This window comes from Cyprinodon variegatus, unplaced genomic scaffold, assembly GCF_000732505.1.
Source record: "Cyprinodon variegatus isolate N-32 unplaced genomic scaffold, C_variegatus-1.0 Scaffold1, whole genome shotgun sequence".
NCBI lineage: Eukaryota > Metazoa > Chordata > Actinopteri > Cyprinodontiformes > Cyprinodontidae > Cyprinodon > Cyprinodon variegatus.
The window spans coordinates 1,235,540-1,253,349 of record NW_015150454.1 but is presented as its reverse complement, the minus strand read 5'-3'; the positions used below and the strand labels follow the sequence as shown (position 1 = coordinate 1,253,349).

The following is a 17,810-nucleotide window of genomic DNA, read 5'->3' as shown; positions in this document are numbered from 1 at the left end:
ATGAAGCCACTAATGATGCAAGTAATCATAGGCGCTCATTTTCTCAGTTAATATGTGGCTCACAAATCACCACCCATGCACACCGCATGGCGTGACACTGATCGATCGAGTTCTTCATTACACCCAGGATTTCTAATTAAAAGAAAAGCACAGATAAGTGGTTAAAACCTCTGACCAAAATAGAAGGAAAAAGTAAAAATTCCAATTAGAGGTTTGACTGTGCTCCTTAATGGTGCTGTTAATAAGAGTGGCTGGTGAGTCACTCAATGAAGGTCTAATCACTGGGACAGGATTCAATAACAAAAGAGCACAATATTAATCACCAGAGAGTGATAACTTCACTGTTCATCTCTTTGACATTGGAGAAAGGGATGAATTAATGATGCTCTCCATCTGAACACATTAAATAATAATTATCAGGCAAAACAGCATGAAAGGGAATGCATAATGAACCCCATTGTCAGGTCAATTACAACCACATAAAACTGTTCAAAGGGAAGTAGCTTGTTACCAGATAGCCACAGCAGAAAGAACAGCTGTGACTTTATTAGCTGAAGGTATGCTCTTTAAAATGTTTTGAGGGGTTGACATACACTTGCAGGGGACCAAAGCTTAGTCGAGCTACTCATCCCGGCTGTAAAAAACCAAGAGCTGCTCAGTGAGGCGTTCAGAAAGGAACACATTGTAAATTGGCTAGCAAAAGATAAATGACATGACAATGACAGTGTTTTGCTGGCTCTGAAGCAATGTCAGTCGCTAAGTGTCATGTTAACTAAACTCTGCTACACAGACAATGATGGACCTCGTGCATCAGCAGACAGAATGGCACCTCGCTGCTTGTCAGTAGCAATTTCCATCAAATCAAAGATGGCCAACAACTTTAGCCACAAGAGTTGGCGGCATTGGAGTTTTACACATGCATATGAGCATGCACTGATGATATAGTTACATGTCACACTCTTTATTCACAGTGAAGTTACATTGGTAATTGCTTCTTCAAGCCCTCACCTTTCCCAAAGCGACATACACATCATGCTGCCCTCTACCCTCCCTTTTGATGTAGGCGTCAATTAATGAATGACTGCTACCACCCTGAGACACTCATTTAAACAAACAGCCTCCTGACCTCTAGTGTGACATATATCAATACCAATCTGACATCTTTTTCCACAATCTCCAGCTTCAGAGTGCGGCTAGCTGCACCTGTCTCACCAGAGTGCACAGGGCTGGTTATGCTACTTCACACTTCCTTTGCCTCCAGACATCAAACACTTATTACCCCCCATCTTGGTTGTGCTAACTGACTGTACAGTCGGGCCCACATGGAGACGCCATTATTAGAGTCATTTCAGTGCCCATTGCAGCGTCTGTTAGGCAGCTCTCTACCTTGGGCTCCTGCTTCCTGTCTATCCGACCGAGTGCCTGTCCAGCCGTACAGTGATTGGACATGACATGGTGATAGAAAACAGGGGAGAGGGGCAATAGAAATAAAAGAACAGAGATGGTCGAGTGACACAGGCACATATAGGGACAGAGGAAGGTGGGTATGTTGGCCAAGGCCCTTGTGGCAAAGGGTGTGCCCATCAACACGAATGAGCGTTAGCAAAGAACTGCATGTCACAATGATGGAGGGGCTGGATCACTCACGTCAGGGCTTCATCTGACTGGAAGATATCAATCTTCAGGCCTAATCCGAAGAGACACAGTAAAATATCCCTTAACATCGCTTGTCCACCCCGCCTGCGTGTCTCCTTGCTTCTGTCTCTTTTCACAGCTGTTTGTAACCTTCATTGTTGAACCTCAATCGAATACACTCATTTTCACATCCCATTTCCTCTGTCTCCAGCACTGACAGTCAAATTATGATGGGTAAAATGGTACTTTGATGCATAGCATTTAGCACAGCTTGTCACTAAATGCTGCAAGAAAAAACACTTTGTAAAGTAGTAGAAATAAACATGCACTGTCAAGAAAAAAACAGCGCTCAAATCAACATGAATTCAACTAAATAATTCAAACTTCATTTAACAGTCTTTTTTGAAAGAATTTAGAAAATTAATATTTGACAAGATATAAGAGTAAATTATTTATGTATTAATTTGCAATGTTTTTTTTTTTTTATAACATATTGGATTGAATCTGAAAATTGCCTGACTTAAAATTAATTCTCATGTAAAATATGTAGATAATTAATGCATAAGTAGGTATTTTTGGGGTAAAATGATCTTCAACAGTTTCAAGAATAAGCATCTAAATGAAGCATTAGCTAATGTTGAAGTTAGAAAAATGAATCCTTGGTGACACCCTGTTCAGCTACAAAATATGCCTTTGTTAAATTACAAGCTGTCACTTCCAGCTAGAATTTAAAATGATGAGCTCACAGTTGCCAGCCAGATGTGAGGCTGAGGTGATGATGACTTTGTGTTGTGTGGTATATTTCAAGCCCCTCTGGCCTCTCTGTGTCCCATTCAGATGAATGGCCCCACTGCAACTCTATTTCTTTTAATTAATATGACACATTCTCTGATCATATGCAGAGAGTAAGGGCTGGGATGGAGAGCTGAAGGTTCAAAGGAATGATTAAGTGTGGATCCGTCCCTCCTTGTGAGAAATGAGCTTGCCTCCTTTCTCACACAGTCTTGCTTCCTCCTCTTCTTCATTTCCGTTTCTCTTAGTCTCCCTTGTCTGTGTCCTTCTTTAGCTCAATTCATTTCTTTCTGCATCCCCCTATCTTTTTCTCTACTCCCATATCTCTGTCTCCCCCTCTTTTTCAATCCTCGCCCCTCCTTTCCCTCCCATGACACTCTCGGACTGTCCTCAGCCCTTGCACATCTCCTGACAGGTAGAATAATAACGCTCGTACATCACTGCCCCGAAAAGTCCAATAACCTAAATCTTCACTTGCCACACACCCCGGGACTCAATTACTTTATTGACATGTAATCTTCATAAGGGGAGAAATATTGAGCATGTAAGGTCAGCCGGTTATGAAGACATATTATCATATTATCTGCATGAGGGTTATAAGGGCTAGAACCTGACAAAGCTAATTATAATGGTACATGTTTCAGAGCTCAGAGCGTATTATCTGCTTGGTCGCTTGGTTGAGTCACAGCTGAGGTATAGACGAGAGGGGGATGAGATTTCAAACCTAATAGGGGTGAGATGTCATTGCAGGGCAAGGGAATAAATGAAGCAAAATATTATCAACCTCACATCAAAGAGCTAATGCCCTTGATTTGTTCATTGTATCTGTCGGGATTACTTCACCACGCCCTAATAGGTAACAACAAATCACCTTATCGGTGGAGAAAGGAATCAGCTTTACCAACAGCACATCAATACAAAAACTGAGAAGTGTTCATCTTCTTTTAACTTTTTCCTGTTTTGTGATCCACAAACTTTAAAGCAACACATAAATGTGAATTGGAATTAACAAACATGGTTTTTGAAAAACTGAAAAACCGTAAAGTGATGCATTCCTATGTGTCAATCAACCTGAGACTATATATTATACAGAATGACATTTTGTCCATTCTTCTTTGCAAAATAGCTACAATATATTCTATACAGTATCTAACAATTAATATAGATTGAAAAAATCAGATATACCTTCAAGGGAGTCGCTAGGGCAATAGAGAATGTTATGTTATAGCAAAAAACAAGAAAGTGAAAAGTCCAAGTCGTGTAGTACAGTTTCTACAATATTTGTTAGTACAGCGATAATTAGAAGGCATTATTTATATAGAGTAATTACTTTTCGTAAAATTTTAGAAAAACCTATGATCTATACCATTCAATTGTAGCTCTGGTTGGAGTTTTAAGATTTATATTCTCCTAGAAGGTATCCTCTTCACCTAAGTCTTAAAGGTATAGTGGAGGATGTTGTTTTTCTGGGTGGATGATCAAAACAAATGGTCCTCCTAATTGTCAATCATTGTGGTGATACGTTTATGTAAGGCTGTCCTATGTTCTTGTACCCATTTTCGTTTACTGGTGGTGAGTGTGGCACAGTGGAAAAATTGCAAATCTTCTTCAGGAAAGTTAGCCTGTATGAGTAATGCAAACAGCAACATTGAAACAGAGGGTGCACGAGGAGAAATGGGCTAATGCATGCTCTCGCACATGTTTAAGGGTACAGGGTTGTGCATGTGCATTTTTTTTCTAAAGGTGGAGAGGGCGGGTCTTTTCAAAATTTTGCGAAAATCCTTCTCTCTCATGCCACCATGTTTCAGTCCAGACATGGTGAGCTCATAGATGTGTGAATCATTAGTTTCTACAATATAGGGTCTGACAGATTTTGAATATACATACACATGCAGACACACATACACCTACATACTTAAATATTAATAAATAAAAGAAGTAAACAAGCCTGATGGAGCTCCTGAATCAAGGTTTTGTTGTACTGTACTTTAAACCAGCGCTCCCCAACCACCGGGCTGCGGACTGGTGTGGTCCATCGGTCATTTGGTACTGGGCCGCACAGAAAAAAAAAAATAATAAAAAAATAAAATAATAATAATAATAAAGAAAGAAAATTAAGTTTTTTTTTATAGCCCTGACTTACCCCCACCCCCCAATAAATTAAGGTAAAAAAATATATATATTTTTAATTCAAATACTGTAGCAAGAAAGGAAAATTCATTTACATTTTTTTATTAATTAACAAAAATATTTATGAATTGCAATTGCTTAGGTTAAGATGCTACTGATAGATACAAATACCAAAAGGTGTATCCAACTGCCTTTATAATTAATACATTCCAATAATCTAGGTTAAATTGATATATTAAATGGAAAAGAAAAAAAATCAGTCCACTTTGTGAACTTGTAGTGCAGCTATGTCAGCATGCCAGGAGCCTTTTTCTTTTTAACCTATGATGGTGAAATAAGTTGTCCACTCATATTGTCATGACAAGGAAACAGGCTCTTTAACAACTTAATAAGCAAATCAAAGTGACAGATTAAAAGGTTGTTTGGGACTTCTTAGCATTTCAGTGACCTTGCTCTTTTCATTTTTAGTCCGATGTCTCTATACAGGAACAAAAAATAAGGTCCATACCAGCTGGAGCAGAGGCTCTTTTTAAAAAAATAAAATAATAGCTTTAAATCAAATAAATAAATAGGTAAGACAAGCATAGAAATTCTGTAAATATAAAATTTTACCCACACTGCTATTCAAACACATGGGATAATACCCTTTTTAGACAGAAAATCCAAATAGGCATTCTGGCAGTTCAATTAAGTGAATAAATGGAATGGAACTTTGAGCGGTAAATGTTGATACTATTACAATAGTTTCTGTAAGCTTTGCACTTAAACTCTCTCAATTGTATATTGATGCAGGGGCCTTTTGACAAGAAATCACTGGATTTACAAGAGAAAACGTAGAAAGTGAAATAAAAACCGCTGAGACAACAACCCTATGGAACTTAATCTAATTGACAGATAACTTCAATTTTAACCAGTATAGCTCTTAGCATTGAAGGTAACTGGGGATGAATACGCTGGACCAAGCAATGTTTTAGGATCTACAACAGTCTACTAAAAGAAACATCAAATTATGGCAAAATATGTGCCACAAACTTTCACCATACACTGTTTTTTATACTTATATATTGGTTCTATACAGATGTTCCATTGGTAGTATTGTCCTTTAGTGCAGTTAAATATATTTTAAAACATTGGTTATCTACCTATTAATCCATATCCTAGTGAAAATTGAATTTTTTCATTATAACAGCAACCGCACAATTTTGAATCCTCATAAATACTTTTTATTTTAACCAATCTCAGAGTTAGATTTTTTGCTGCAACTCTCACACAGCATGCATACTGCACATACCATATCATACCAGTTAATTAATTTATTCAAATGATTTATTTAATTAATTAATCAATTTACTTGGGGTCAAAAGGCCGTACACAGAATGAACAAACATGATATGATACCATAATAAACCTATACACTAAAAGTTTTTATGACCTAAAAATATGTATCCAACAGCCATATATAAAAAGAATATTCATATAATATGCACAAATAGGGTAAAATGGAAAGAAATAAAACTTAAATAACAACAACAACAAAATAAAGAGGAGACCACTCATATAAAGTAAAACACAAAGTAAAAGAGTAGGGTTTTAACAAGCTATTTAAAAACAGCCAGGCCTGTTTGATGTCCAAGCAATATTTTCCATCAGTCCATTATAGTGTCCTTTGAGCTTGGGCTTTGTCTTTTGTGCACTTCGTAGCAGAACATAAACTGGACATAAATAGCCCCCCCATCAGTCTTGAGAAACATAGATATATTGACTCTTGTAATATTTTCCAATTTCAATGTATAATGAGTTTTTGGTTGTTTCTTATGCTTTACTCTCTGACTCATAGCTGGAATCTTGGTCAATGTTGACAGGAAAATTTCAATATAAAAAAAAGAATCAAAAGTGGTTATGGGATGAAGCACAGAAAAAGCTTAAAGTCACAAAAGTTTAGTAGAAATGTCAGATGAAACTAAAACTGTATAAATGTGCCTCTTAAAAATGACATTACCACTTGATACAGGAACTACAGCTGACCCACCTCTTTAATGCATAGTTGATGCACAGAATCCAATTACAGAGACTTTACAACAAATTAAAAAACAGAACTAGTAACATGGTTTCATTATATAATCTTAAACCCAAAGTCATTGGGCAGCTGAAATTGATTATTATTTGTCATTAATGGTTGTTAAAGCCTAATAATATCTACCTGTTAAGTTAAAGACTAATGTTTTGGAAATAAAATGGGAGCATACAGAGATGATAATTCTTACAGAGAAAGCTCTGGTTGTCATGATCTTGGCGCTGATGCCTGGCTAGATTACTCATTTAATTCACCTGCCTAGCTCTGCCACTTTTCTCACTGCCACTCATCTGATCCACCTGCGTCTGCTTCAATTTAACCAGCTCTCTTATCAGTCATCAGTGACAGATTATTCTCGAGCCACTGGGGAGAGTGTGCCAGCATTACCTTAGCATTTCTGATTTCCTGGTCTGCCTCTCAACTACTGAGCCCACCAGTTCCTGTATGATCTGTTTGAACCTGCCTGCTTCCCGTCATCAGATCAGAATATTCACGATCCAGTGTTGGGAGTATTTCAGCATTACCTTAGGGTTTCTGATTTCCTGTTCTGCCTCTCAACCACTGAGCCCTCCTGTTCCCGTCCAATCTGTTTTAACCTGCACACATCCAATCATCAGGCGAGATTATTCTAGGACCAGTGCCTGACCTGTCTTTGTACTCCTGCTGGATTCTGTCTGTTTGCTGAACTTGGAACTGCTTCCTGTTACTAACCTGAATGTCCCTCTGGAACCTCTACGGACTCCTGATCTCCCGATTCTGAAACCTGTTTACATCCTCGACATCGGCTTTGGCTTCACTCTCTGGATTATTCTGCCTTCGGTCTCCTGCTTTTTTTCCATCCTCAGGGGCCAAAGGATCTGGGAAGCTATAAGCGATGCCCGTCGCGCCTTGTTGTCAGCCGCCCGGCTGGAATCAACCACATTCTTTGGGCCAGGATTGAACTATTAAACCAGATTAGTGACTCATGTTCATAATCTTCCACTGCCAGAGTATCGTGGTCACTAACCTGTGTTTCCTTTCTGCAGAGGTTCCTGCCCTAGATGCCCTACTGTAGCTGCTGCTACTGCAGATCCGTTTTATAGTAAATGTTTTTGATCCAATTGTTACTATTCATCATTTTATTATGACAATAGAATGTTTATTATGATTATGGATATAGATCTTCTACAACATAGGAAAAAGTCACTAGGTTCTCGCTAATCACTTTTTTGAAAATAGTTTTGAGAGGGTTCTGAAAAGTCTAATAATAGCGACTAAGTCCCTAAGTTGCTATCAATGCTTTGTTCATTAAGACCTATCAGTGTCATCAACTCAGCATGTATTATATATAATTATTGAAGTAATAATGTATTTTAATGTGTCACAATAGGCGTTTTTTAAAAGGACAAATACAACATATTTTGACATACAACATATTCCAAAAGGAAAAACTTGTCATGGATCCATGTAAAGCATTCTGATGGAGTCTCACCTTTAGTGATTATGTAGGTTACAAAACCAAACCATATATTGGGCAATGGCTAATATGAAAAAATTAAACATAAAACTAGCCATTAAAGTGACATTGTGCATTCCCGTTTTGCTCCAAATAGAAAAATGAATATTGTAACATAAAGTGTAAGCGCTGAATACAGTATAGCAGACTTTTCCACATTAGATGATTCATGTCCTGTTGCTTCCCTGAGAATGACCAGCACAACTGGGACATGGACCAATGTCAAGAGCACCAGCTGTAAGTTTTTCTAAGAGAACCGGGCTCCTGGCAGAAACTCATGTCCTTGTGTAGAAGCCTTCAACATTATGCAGAGCAGCCAAACTACTCAGTGTGCCTAAGGAAGTCTAATGATTTGTTCCAACTGGCTTTGTATCATCATAAACAAGAGGTTTAACTGTAATGATAACAGACTGTAAAGATTTAAGAGGCTAATTATTTTCCTGCTGCAAAGAAAATGGTTCAAATGTAACAATTTTACACTGAAGATGGATAGAGCAGTTATAAAACATATTCAAGCTAAGTGGACAAGATGTTCACAAGATTGACAAAACCTTTAGGTTCAGATTTTTTTTTTAAATGAAATAATCTTTCCCTCCTAATAAAGCTCTTTAATGAGAATAATGAAGAGTTCAAAGCAATGCTTGAAGCAAAGCAGAATATCACATAGAGGAGTATTTACCTTTATACAGTAGCAAAGGAACTCACAAGCAATACATTTGGGGTGGGTGAGAATTTAACAGAACTATCTTTTCACTTTAAGTTTTAGCTGTATATGCCCAACATCAGCTTCAGAACTCAAGGCACTCAGAAGACTCTTTCAGTGACATCAAAAGACAAGGTAAAAACAATAGTGTCACAGACATTTCCCCAAAGCCAGCACAAACAGAATTATTCACACAGTGCTAGAGAAGTGCCATCCGATAACGGAGAGATAATGACACTTGGTGGAAGGCTGGTTTCTCAAAGCAGTTTAGAACTTACTTGTCAGACACTGGCAGTGAAACCTGTCATGGACGCTGAGGAAGTTGTCTTGGTATTTTAATCTAGCTTGACTGTGAAGGAGAAAATGCAGAAAGGTGATTTCCAAGGCTAGCAATAACAAGGCCAGTCACGCCTTAAAAAGAGCTCTGAATGTCAGCTGTGTTCTCATTTAAAGCAACGATGAGGGATTGCAGGCCCAGTTTACTATGTCCCCCATACCCTCATCTATCTTCATAGACTGGCTTAATGGATATTATTTTTGCTGTTCAACACCACTCCTGAGACAAATGATGCCCCATCATCTTAGTCAGATAACATACATACCATAATGGGAGCATTTACTGTATTGATGGGACTTTTGTGATTTTCATCAGATGAACTGACAAAAAAAAAAAGGGAAATGGGGCTGTAAAAGATGATTTCTTCCTCTTTTTTTTATTTTAATTCCAGGTTAAACAAAAGAGAAGCTCCAGCATGGTGAGAACAGTTCTTCAGAAAGGACCAAAATGATCAACTGATTTAAGGGTTCATAGTTTCAGAAAGGATGTTGACTGATCCTTTGAGTTCAAACATATTCAGATGGTAGAGTCAGAATATGCTATATTAAACTTTAGTGCAAGGATCCACTGTGCCTTGTATTGACGGTAAACTCTGGGAGTAGAAGTGCAATGTAATGGTGCGTGGAATAATTTTTTTATGGGACACTTAAGGTCCACTATTAACAATTGAACATTGTTTAAATGTCACAGCCTGTCTGAGTCTTATTCATAACCTTATAGTCCCTTTATGACAGTGTACCTATACCCTGATTGCTTACTTTCAGCAGGCCCCAAAGATCATGTAATCTTAAAACATACAAGCCAGAGATTACTTTATTGAATATAGATCTAAGAAATCTAAATAAACTACCATATAGCTTTAAAATCTAAGATGTCCAAATGTATGTGCATTTACTGTAGTTCAGGTAAATGGCATGTGGCAATACACATACTTAATTCTTCAAAGGTTCAAAAAGACCAAACTCTAGAGTTTCGCTCCACCTTGTCAAAGCTGCCTGCTTTACTGCCAAGGTTTGCACACAGCAGCTCTGCAAAAGACACTTTGAAATAATCTGGAGGAAAAGTTTCCTATTTGCTTTTTCCATATGGCTCATTTTAGTTAAATAGGTATCACTACAAGACTTTGTTTAACCATAATGTTCATCATGCTACAGATTGTGTTGGCGTAATCATTATGGGCCAAAGACAAACATCTGTTAGACCTTGGGACATACTGTCTAATGGGACACGTCAAATATGTTCTGGGTTTTCTCAAAAGCTCCAGTGAGGACATTTTCATACTCTACAGTGTGAGGGAGTCCAAAGGAGAATGAGAGGAATTTCAGGAAAAAAAGGGACATTTTTATCAAATTATGTCAAACAGAGTTGAAGAATCAGTCATGATTAGCTTGAAAAGCAATAAAGTAGTTTGACAACCACAGCAAGGACTAAGGTGTAAATTGAGTTTAGGTTAGGGTTCTAATTAACCCACAATGGTTAGGTGCAGGGTAAGGGTCACGGTTAGGCTGTAGAAATGGAAGTCAATGGAAAGGCCTTGCAAAGTTAGTGAGACAAATTTGTGGGATATGTGGGATTTGTGTGTAAATTATATTTTAATCATAAGCAGTCTATTTAGCTCTGGATACTATGAAGGTGATGTTACATAAACACCATTGAAAAGCTTTGATTCTATGCTAGGTTTCACAGCCATCAAGCTTGCTTTTTAGCTATACTTAGTGCATTAGGAAATAACATTAAGTCATCTATTGCAGCAACAACCCTTTCCTTCATAATGACAACTGAGTTTCAACATGAGCAGTTTAGTCATCCATTAGTCATGTATCCCATCCAGATGTCTGATGCAGAAGAGGAGGGGAGGAGAAGATAGCAGCAGGTGTAGATCTCTATGAGCCCAGCTGAGCTCTAAAAGGCAGTGCTTAACACCCACAGCTCCATCATCTGGCCTCTCCCCTGTCTCCACAAGCCTCTCGACAGCCCATTCCTCATCATTTACCCCTTTTTGGCAAAGCCCAGAGCCCTTCTAATGGGCTTCTCTGAATGCTTCCAGATGTTTGTTTATTTGTTGTGCAGTAACTGTAAAACAGTTTACTCTTTGCTTGGATTTGTTCCCGTTGCTCCTTTTGCAGTTTGATATTTTGGTAAGGGGGAGGTCCCTGACAAAGCAAGGCAGGCGTGTTGCTAGAGTTTCTCTGCAGATGAACTGAATGTGCAATAAAGTCCAACTTTTAAAGAAATGTATAGTATCCCAGAGGTCTCATGAGGAGGTGGTATGTTCATTTCCTTTTTCTCCACTTAGAGATATGTTTTTTCTTGAGATTCAAATGAAATGTGTGCACAATATATAATACCTGCATATAAAGAAGAAGCAAGGAGGCAAAAAAAAAAAAAAACAGGATAAAAGGGCCCTAGACATGTAGACATATATCTCGGTTTATTTCTTTGTTTTTGTTCTCTCTTTCATTTTTACATCTAACAACAGACTTCCTATAACAGAAACTATTCACTAGTAGTAATAGGGCAGGGCACGATGGCTTAAAAATCTAATCTCAGTATTTTTCCAAGAAAATCTGATGAATCAATCTTTTTCCCTCACTTGAGTTTTATAATAAAAATTGCTTTCAAAAAACACCTTTGATTTTAGTGGTCCCCTCCACATGAGGCTAGTAAAGTAATAATGTTTCACGAAAAACAAAAAATATAGTCATATTAGCATTATACAACACTACATGTGATATTACCTTATAATATTTAGTGTTAAAAGTAATATAACACAATCTTAAATAATCAATCAAATCAATTAATAGTCCAGCCCTACTTACTATATGTAAAAATGTAACTATAATTGTCTAGCATAGCCATTAGAAAATAGAGCACCTTAAACATTTAGTTACAAGTGCAACTCTGGTTGGGGTCTCAACTGCACCCTTTCCAAAATACATCTCAAGTCTCCGCTAAGTGCGGAGCCCATTCCCCCCGTCCTACTCTCCCTCCGCTGGCTGGCGTCGGGGCTCGCCGGCGCACTCGTGGAGCTCGGGGTCTCCACCAGTCCCTGGGGCCCGGGGCTGTAGGGGGGGGTAGTTGCACAGGCTGCGGTCTGCTCTTCTTGCGGTCGGGCGCCGGGCGGCTTTTCTGCTCTTGGGTTGTTTCTGTGCGCGGTGTGTTGCATTGCGCGCTGTTGGCATCGGTCTTGGTGGGGTGGGGCCGCACTTTTGGCCTGGGGGGCGTTTTGGGGGGGTTCCACGGCGCTCGCGGCCGGTTCCTGGCGGATGCGCGTGGGCCCTGGCTGTGGGCGTGGCCACCTGTGTGTTTTTCCTGGGTGGTGCGGTCGCGTTGGGTGTTGCGGCCGGTCGCCGAGGCTTGGTGCCGGGGGGCGGGGCGTGTTTCGGTGCTCTGTGGGGCCGGGGCATTTCGGTCGGTGCCGTGGGGGGGCTGGTGGTCGGTGCCCGGGCCTACTTCAGGGTGGCCGGCTGCCGGCGGAGCCTGCGGACTCATCCCTGCGGCTCCCAGGGGCGCCGGCATGGCGGTGGCTGGGGGGCTTCTGCGGGGCTGTCTCTCCTCCTCCCTTGGTGGGGGTCTGATTTCCGGGGCTGGCCCCTCCTAGGTGCCTTCGCTCTTGGGGTCCCTTTGGGCGCCTGGGGCTTTGGGTCTCCTGGCGCTGGACTCAGTGCTCTGGGGGGGGGGGCGCCTCTTCAGCTCACCACAACCACTATTGAGCATTTTTTCTCTGGATAAACTTTACATGCACAAGTTCACCGTCACAAACAACTACATGTGCTTGGCTCCAGGTACTCAGAGATTCACTTCCATACAGAAACCCCACATTCATATCTTCAGGTAACACAGAGTACATGTCAGACTTAATAATATTACTTTAGCAATAGTTTCAAGGTGTTGCTTTATTGTATATCTCAGTCTTTTGGTTGTGCTGTTCTTTTTTCATCTCGTTACAGGTGATGAAGCAGACTGAAAATGTTTTGTCATTGTCTCCTTTCTATCTCTTCTTTCTTTCATCTTTTCTCTTTTTTTTTCTTTTTTCCTTTTCTTCTTCTGTTTTTTTGCTCTATTTACATTGCAGTGTCCATATAAACTGTAAAACTCCCTGCATAATTATAATAAAGCAATTTATATGCATGAAACAAGTGTAGCAGTATGGCAATTGCCATACTACTACACTTGTGAAAGTAAAATCTGTTGGGGGTTTTTTGGCATCAAGACAATTATTCGTATTGCCACATTGCCAGACAGGACACTGTAAAAAAAAACAAAAAAAAAAAAAACAAGTGCAACTCTAATTAGATATTTATAATAGCAAACTATTATATTTTAAATACAGATTACGACAACATTTTAATATTGTTTTATTTAAGTCACGACACAATAAATTGTTTTTAAAAAGACATCTGTAATTTCTTTGGATAACTATCACATAAATCAATAACCATTTAGTCCAAGTTTCCTCCTGAATTTTTACCCATGATGATTAGCATTGTTTTTATTTTTCTGTGTAAGTAAGCCAAACAAAGATGAGAAATACCCCTTGCAAGAAAGCAGCCTTAACACAACTGAAAAGAAAATAGTTTAACAATTTTGAAATATTGTGCATATGCCCTTTATCTTGTAGCATTCTATGAAAATAGCTGTATAAACAAGGCTGCCATGGAAATACTCAAGAATGCACAGTGTCGTTGGCTGGAGTTAATTGAATGGTACAGACCGGCCTTCATGTAGGCATACTGTACTTTAGGCAGAGACTCCATTTTCTACAGCTAGATTTAGAGTTAAGCTGGCAGTTGGACCAGCACCAAGAGTTAGAGTCAAGGTGACAGTAGTGGAAGATCCTCAGGCCCCTCTGCCAGACTGTATACCACACTCTATGTCAGGCTTCCACTAAAGTACACTAGAGCCCCCACCATTCTCCTTCACTTTGTCTTTTGTCTACTTCTCTCTATATTAAGGTTGTATCTTCATTGCCTTATACAAAACTTCGCTATGACTTGATTTATTAACTTTTCTGAATTTCTGAATTTTCTGAATATTGTGTTAACCAAGTATACTTTGGAGCATAACACAGACCTAAAATATCTTTTCTCCATTATTCTTCAGCTCATCTCTGCTACCTTACTGTAACTTCATCTCCTCTATGTTGATTCCTACACCAATCACAACAGACACTGTGGCAATGGTTTCTACCCCTCTCTCCCTGGGCAGTGACCTGCCAGCACTGCCCCGCTCTGGGAGCTCGTAGCTGCTGTAATTACCTCTGGCACCCAGGCTCTGGGGCTACACAGGTGACATGGTGAGTGCAGAAGGCTGAAAGAAGGAAAGAGAGGTTCTTTCTGCATAGGCGAGAGAGGGGATGTCAGGAATGCTGCTAATCTTCCTCCTGGTGCAAGATTGAGGGTAGAGCTATACGGCGTATGAATAACACTTTTCCAATTAACTTTTTAGGAGAGTTGTGTCCCTTTTAGAGAATGTAAAAAGTTAAACGACAATATATCTTTTTAGGTACTGATTTTCAACAGAGTTCTGTAGAAGTCTGGAAAAGCAGCTCTGATAGAGCAATACCACAAAATGTGGACTTAAATGCAAAAAAAGTAAATAACCCAAATTTTGAAGCGTCTTCAGAGACAAAGGAACTGTAGTAATGTACTTAAAGCCCTGTAGCATTTGTTTGCCCCCTATTGTTTACATCTAGGTTTTAGATTAGTAAACATTGAGGATTACTGTCTGAAAAATGTTCCGTCTAAAGGAATGCTGTTTTGGCATGTCTTTGTCTTCTCCAAATGAGGGCGTGCTGTGATCATCTACCACACATGGTGAAAAAACTGTAATGTTTGAAAAAGGATACATACATTTAGTGTGTTTGTGTGTGTGTGTGTGTGTGTGTAGGTGGGGGGGTCTGGATGGGAGCCTCCGGCGGGGACATAAAGTAGAGGTGAAGGACGAATATGAGGGTTGTGTTATCTAAGACTGCAGCACAGCATCATAACAATAACAAATGAAGACTGTCATCGTTGCTCAGATCTTAGACAGAGGGGAAAATATCCCATGTGTCAGAGCCTCTCACCTTTGAATGTGCTGCTCTTAACAGGTCTGATTTTGACAAACTACAAGGCTGGTTTGTATTCGCCTCTTGTGGGAGCTGCCAGCGTTCTGGCTTTAACGACACAGATCTGTCCTTGGTACAACAAATGGGGCTGTTAGTTTACTCCGTGTAGGGCAGAGACACTCACTGCTAGTAAGTCATTCAGCTGGTGTTGGTCAGCTTATTACAATAAACTCTATAATATATAGCTGAACACAAAGAAAATTCCTTGGGTTCCTGGGTTAATTTATGTCATAACCAGTGTTTGAAATATTTGTTAATCTTGCCTATTTCTGTTTCAGTTAATAAGGATTTAATGATTCTTAAAGTCTTTGTATTTTCAAATTCCTTATGAAGATGATAAGGTGCAGTTAAGCATCATTTAAAAAGAGTTAAACAGCATTTTAGATTAGTGAAGGTAGAATGCTGTAAAGCAAAGCTTGCTGAGGTTAACTCTACTATGAGGATTTTCAGAGCATGTAGAGATGGCTTGCCTCTTAACTTTCACACCTTCATGGTTCGCTTTTCTTTCTTGCTTAAAACATACAAATACTATACAAAAAGTTTGAAGTTCTCTTTAGTAGTTTTGCAGATGACAGTCAACAACCCTAAAGATGACAGGCCTCAATTAGTCAACTGTAAAAACCTATATGAAAACTCAAGGACTACTTTGATTTTATCTTCTAAACAAAATTCTTGTAAAAGCTTCCATTAACTTCCACAGGTCATGTCACACTGCTAGGCAAATGCAAAGTGTTTTAATAACAGATTTTTCTCTCACATTTTGTGGCTGTTTAATAGCACAAAATGAAGTGGCACCGGTTACGACCAATTACATAATCTTTGTTTGAAAAAACACTATATTTCTGTACTTAATTGTCCCAGTAGAGTAAATTGGAAAATTAATGCATGTATGCAAGCCAAGGACACACTTTTACATAATTGCCTGAGGTTTCAACAGTGTGCAAATATGTAGACTTTTAAGGCATTAATTATCTAGTATGTAGTAATATGATCTTCAGCTCAGATAGGCAGCAAAAAAATGTTTGACATCAATTTAGAATGCCAAGCATTCTGGATATAGGAACTACCACTATTAAATAATAATAGGGACAAAAGGGACAATACTTCACCTTTTACTACAGAATGCAGGCTGATGAAAATACATTTAGAAATGCTAATTGCTTGAAACATCTAATAAGGAAGGTGAGTTCTACTTTCTGACTTTATTCTAATAGTAATATGATCATTTGGTGGCACTCACTTTGTAGTTTAGAGGACTGTTTAGGCTGCACCTTTCGCTTATTTAAGTTATCTATCAATTACCTTTGATGATTTGATTAATCTTGAAATTACACTTAGTAAATTAACATATCTAAATTAAGATTTGAAATTTAGAAAAAAAGGTTTTAGGCATATTTCAAATTACTTGCAGTGGTAAAATGTAAAAAAAAATTACATACATATATATGTGAGAGAGAGCAAATAAATCTAGATTGAAAAAAGTGTATACATTTATGTTTTTTATCTTATATGTTTTGTTGTATATTATATTTGTATTTAAGGGTTTTTCTTAATTGTTGCTTTAAGTTGGTTATCATTTTAACAAATAGCATGATTTAGAGTCTGTTACTCTAGGTAACAAATTATCAAATTAGCTCACGATTATTTCAATAGCCAATTAATCACGATTAATCCAATTCTACTTTTTTAGCTCTAAGGACATTGAACCAATCCAAGATGTTACGTTAAAATTAGGTAGGTTAAAATGCTAAAAAAAAAAAAATTCAATATTTGCAGAAATTAACTAAACAAGTTTAGTTTTTGCAGAGCAGCACAATGTAAATCTTAAACTTTTAACTCCCAAACTCACACTATACGAAACAATGGTGAATTCTAAGTGACACACATTCAGTGATATGACCCAATCTTTGAGATAACACATTTTATTTGCTCATATAGAACTATCTAAATGTTTGTTCTTTGTTTGGTTGTTTCTTTTTTTTTTATATATATATATATTTTTTAATTAGAAGAAAAAATATAGGAGCTTAATCAGTAAACAAGTTCTGCATAAGACTGTATTAGTATTATTGTCTAGAATTTCTCAAGTACTAAACTTGCTTTTAAATAAAGTGTGAATACATCATCGGTTAGATCTGCTTATTTTAACTTAATAAGTAATCAAAATAACAATTAAATTAAACAATGTCAGTAAATACATGATATAGTAAAATTATATCAAGAACAAAACAAAAAAAGTTTAATGCTTTATGCATTTCATCTGTTGTTACTCTAAATAGGTTATTTGGAATATAATTTTAATTGCAAATCGGATTTTAAACACAGCAGCAAACACAGGTAGGCAGACTGCTGACATACAGTCTAAAACTGAGATTTAAAATGATGCCAAATGGATACAAACTATTTCTGTTTTAATCTTACATCTAGGAAATGTGCTAATGACTAAAATGGAGAACAAAGGCTTTTTGGTTCATTTTTATATGAAACATACTTTAAACTCTGTAGATGACCTCCATGTTTAATTTGTGTGTGTTT

General features: G+C 38.1%; 1 protein-coding gene across 1 annotated transcript in view; it reads right to left on the bottom strand.

Annotated features, from left to right (window-relative positions):
• The window catches only part of LOC107089985 (chromosome unknown open reading frame, human C10orf11), a 298,397-nt gene that overhangs the window by 12,033 nt on the left and 268,554 nt on the right, over positions 1 to 17,810 (bottom strand). The window lies entirely within an intron of this gene.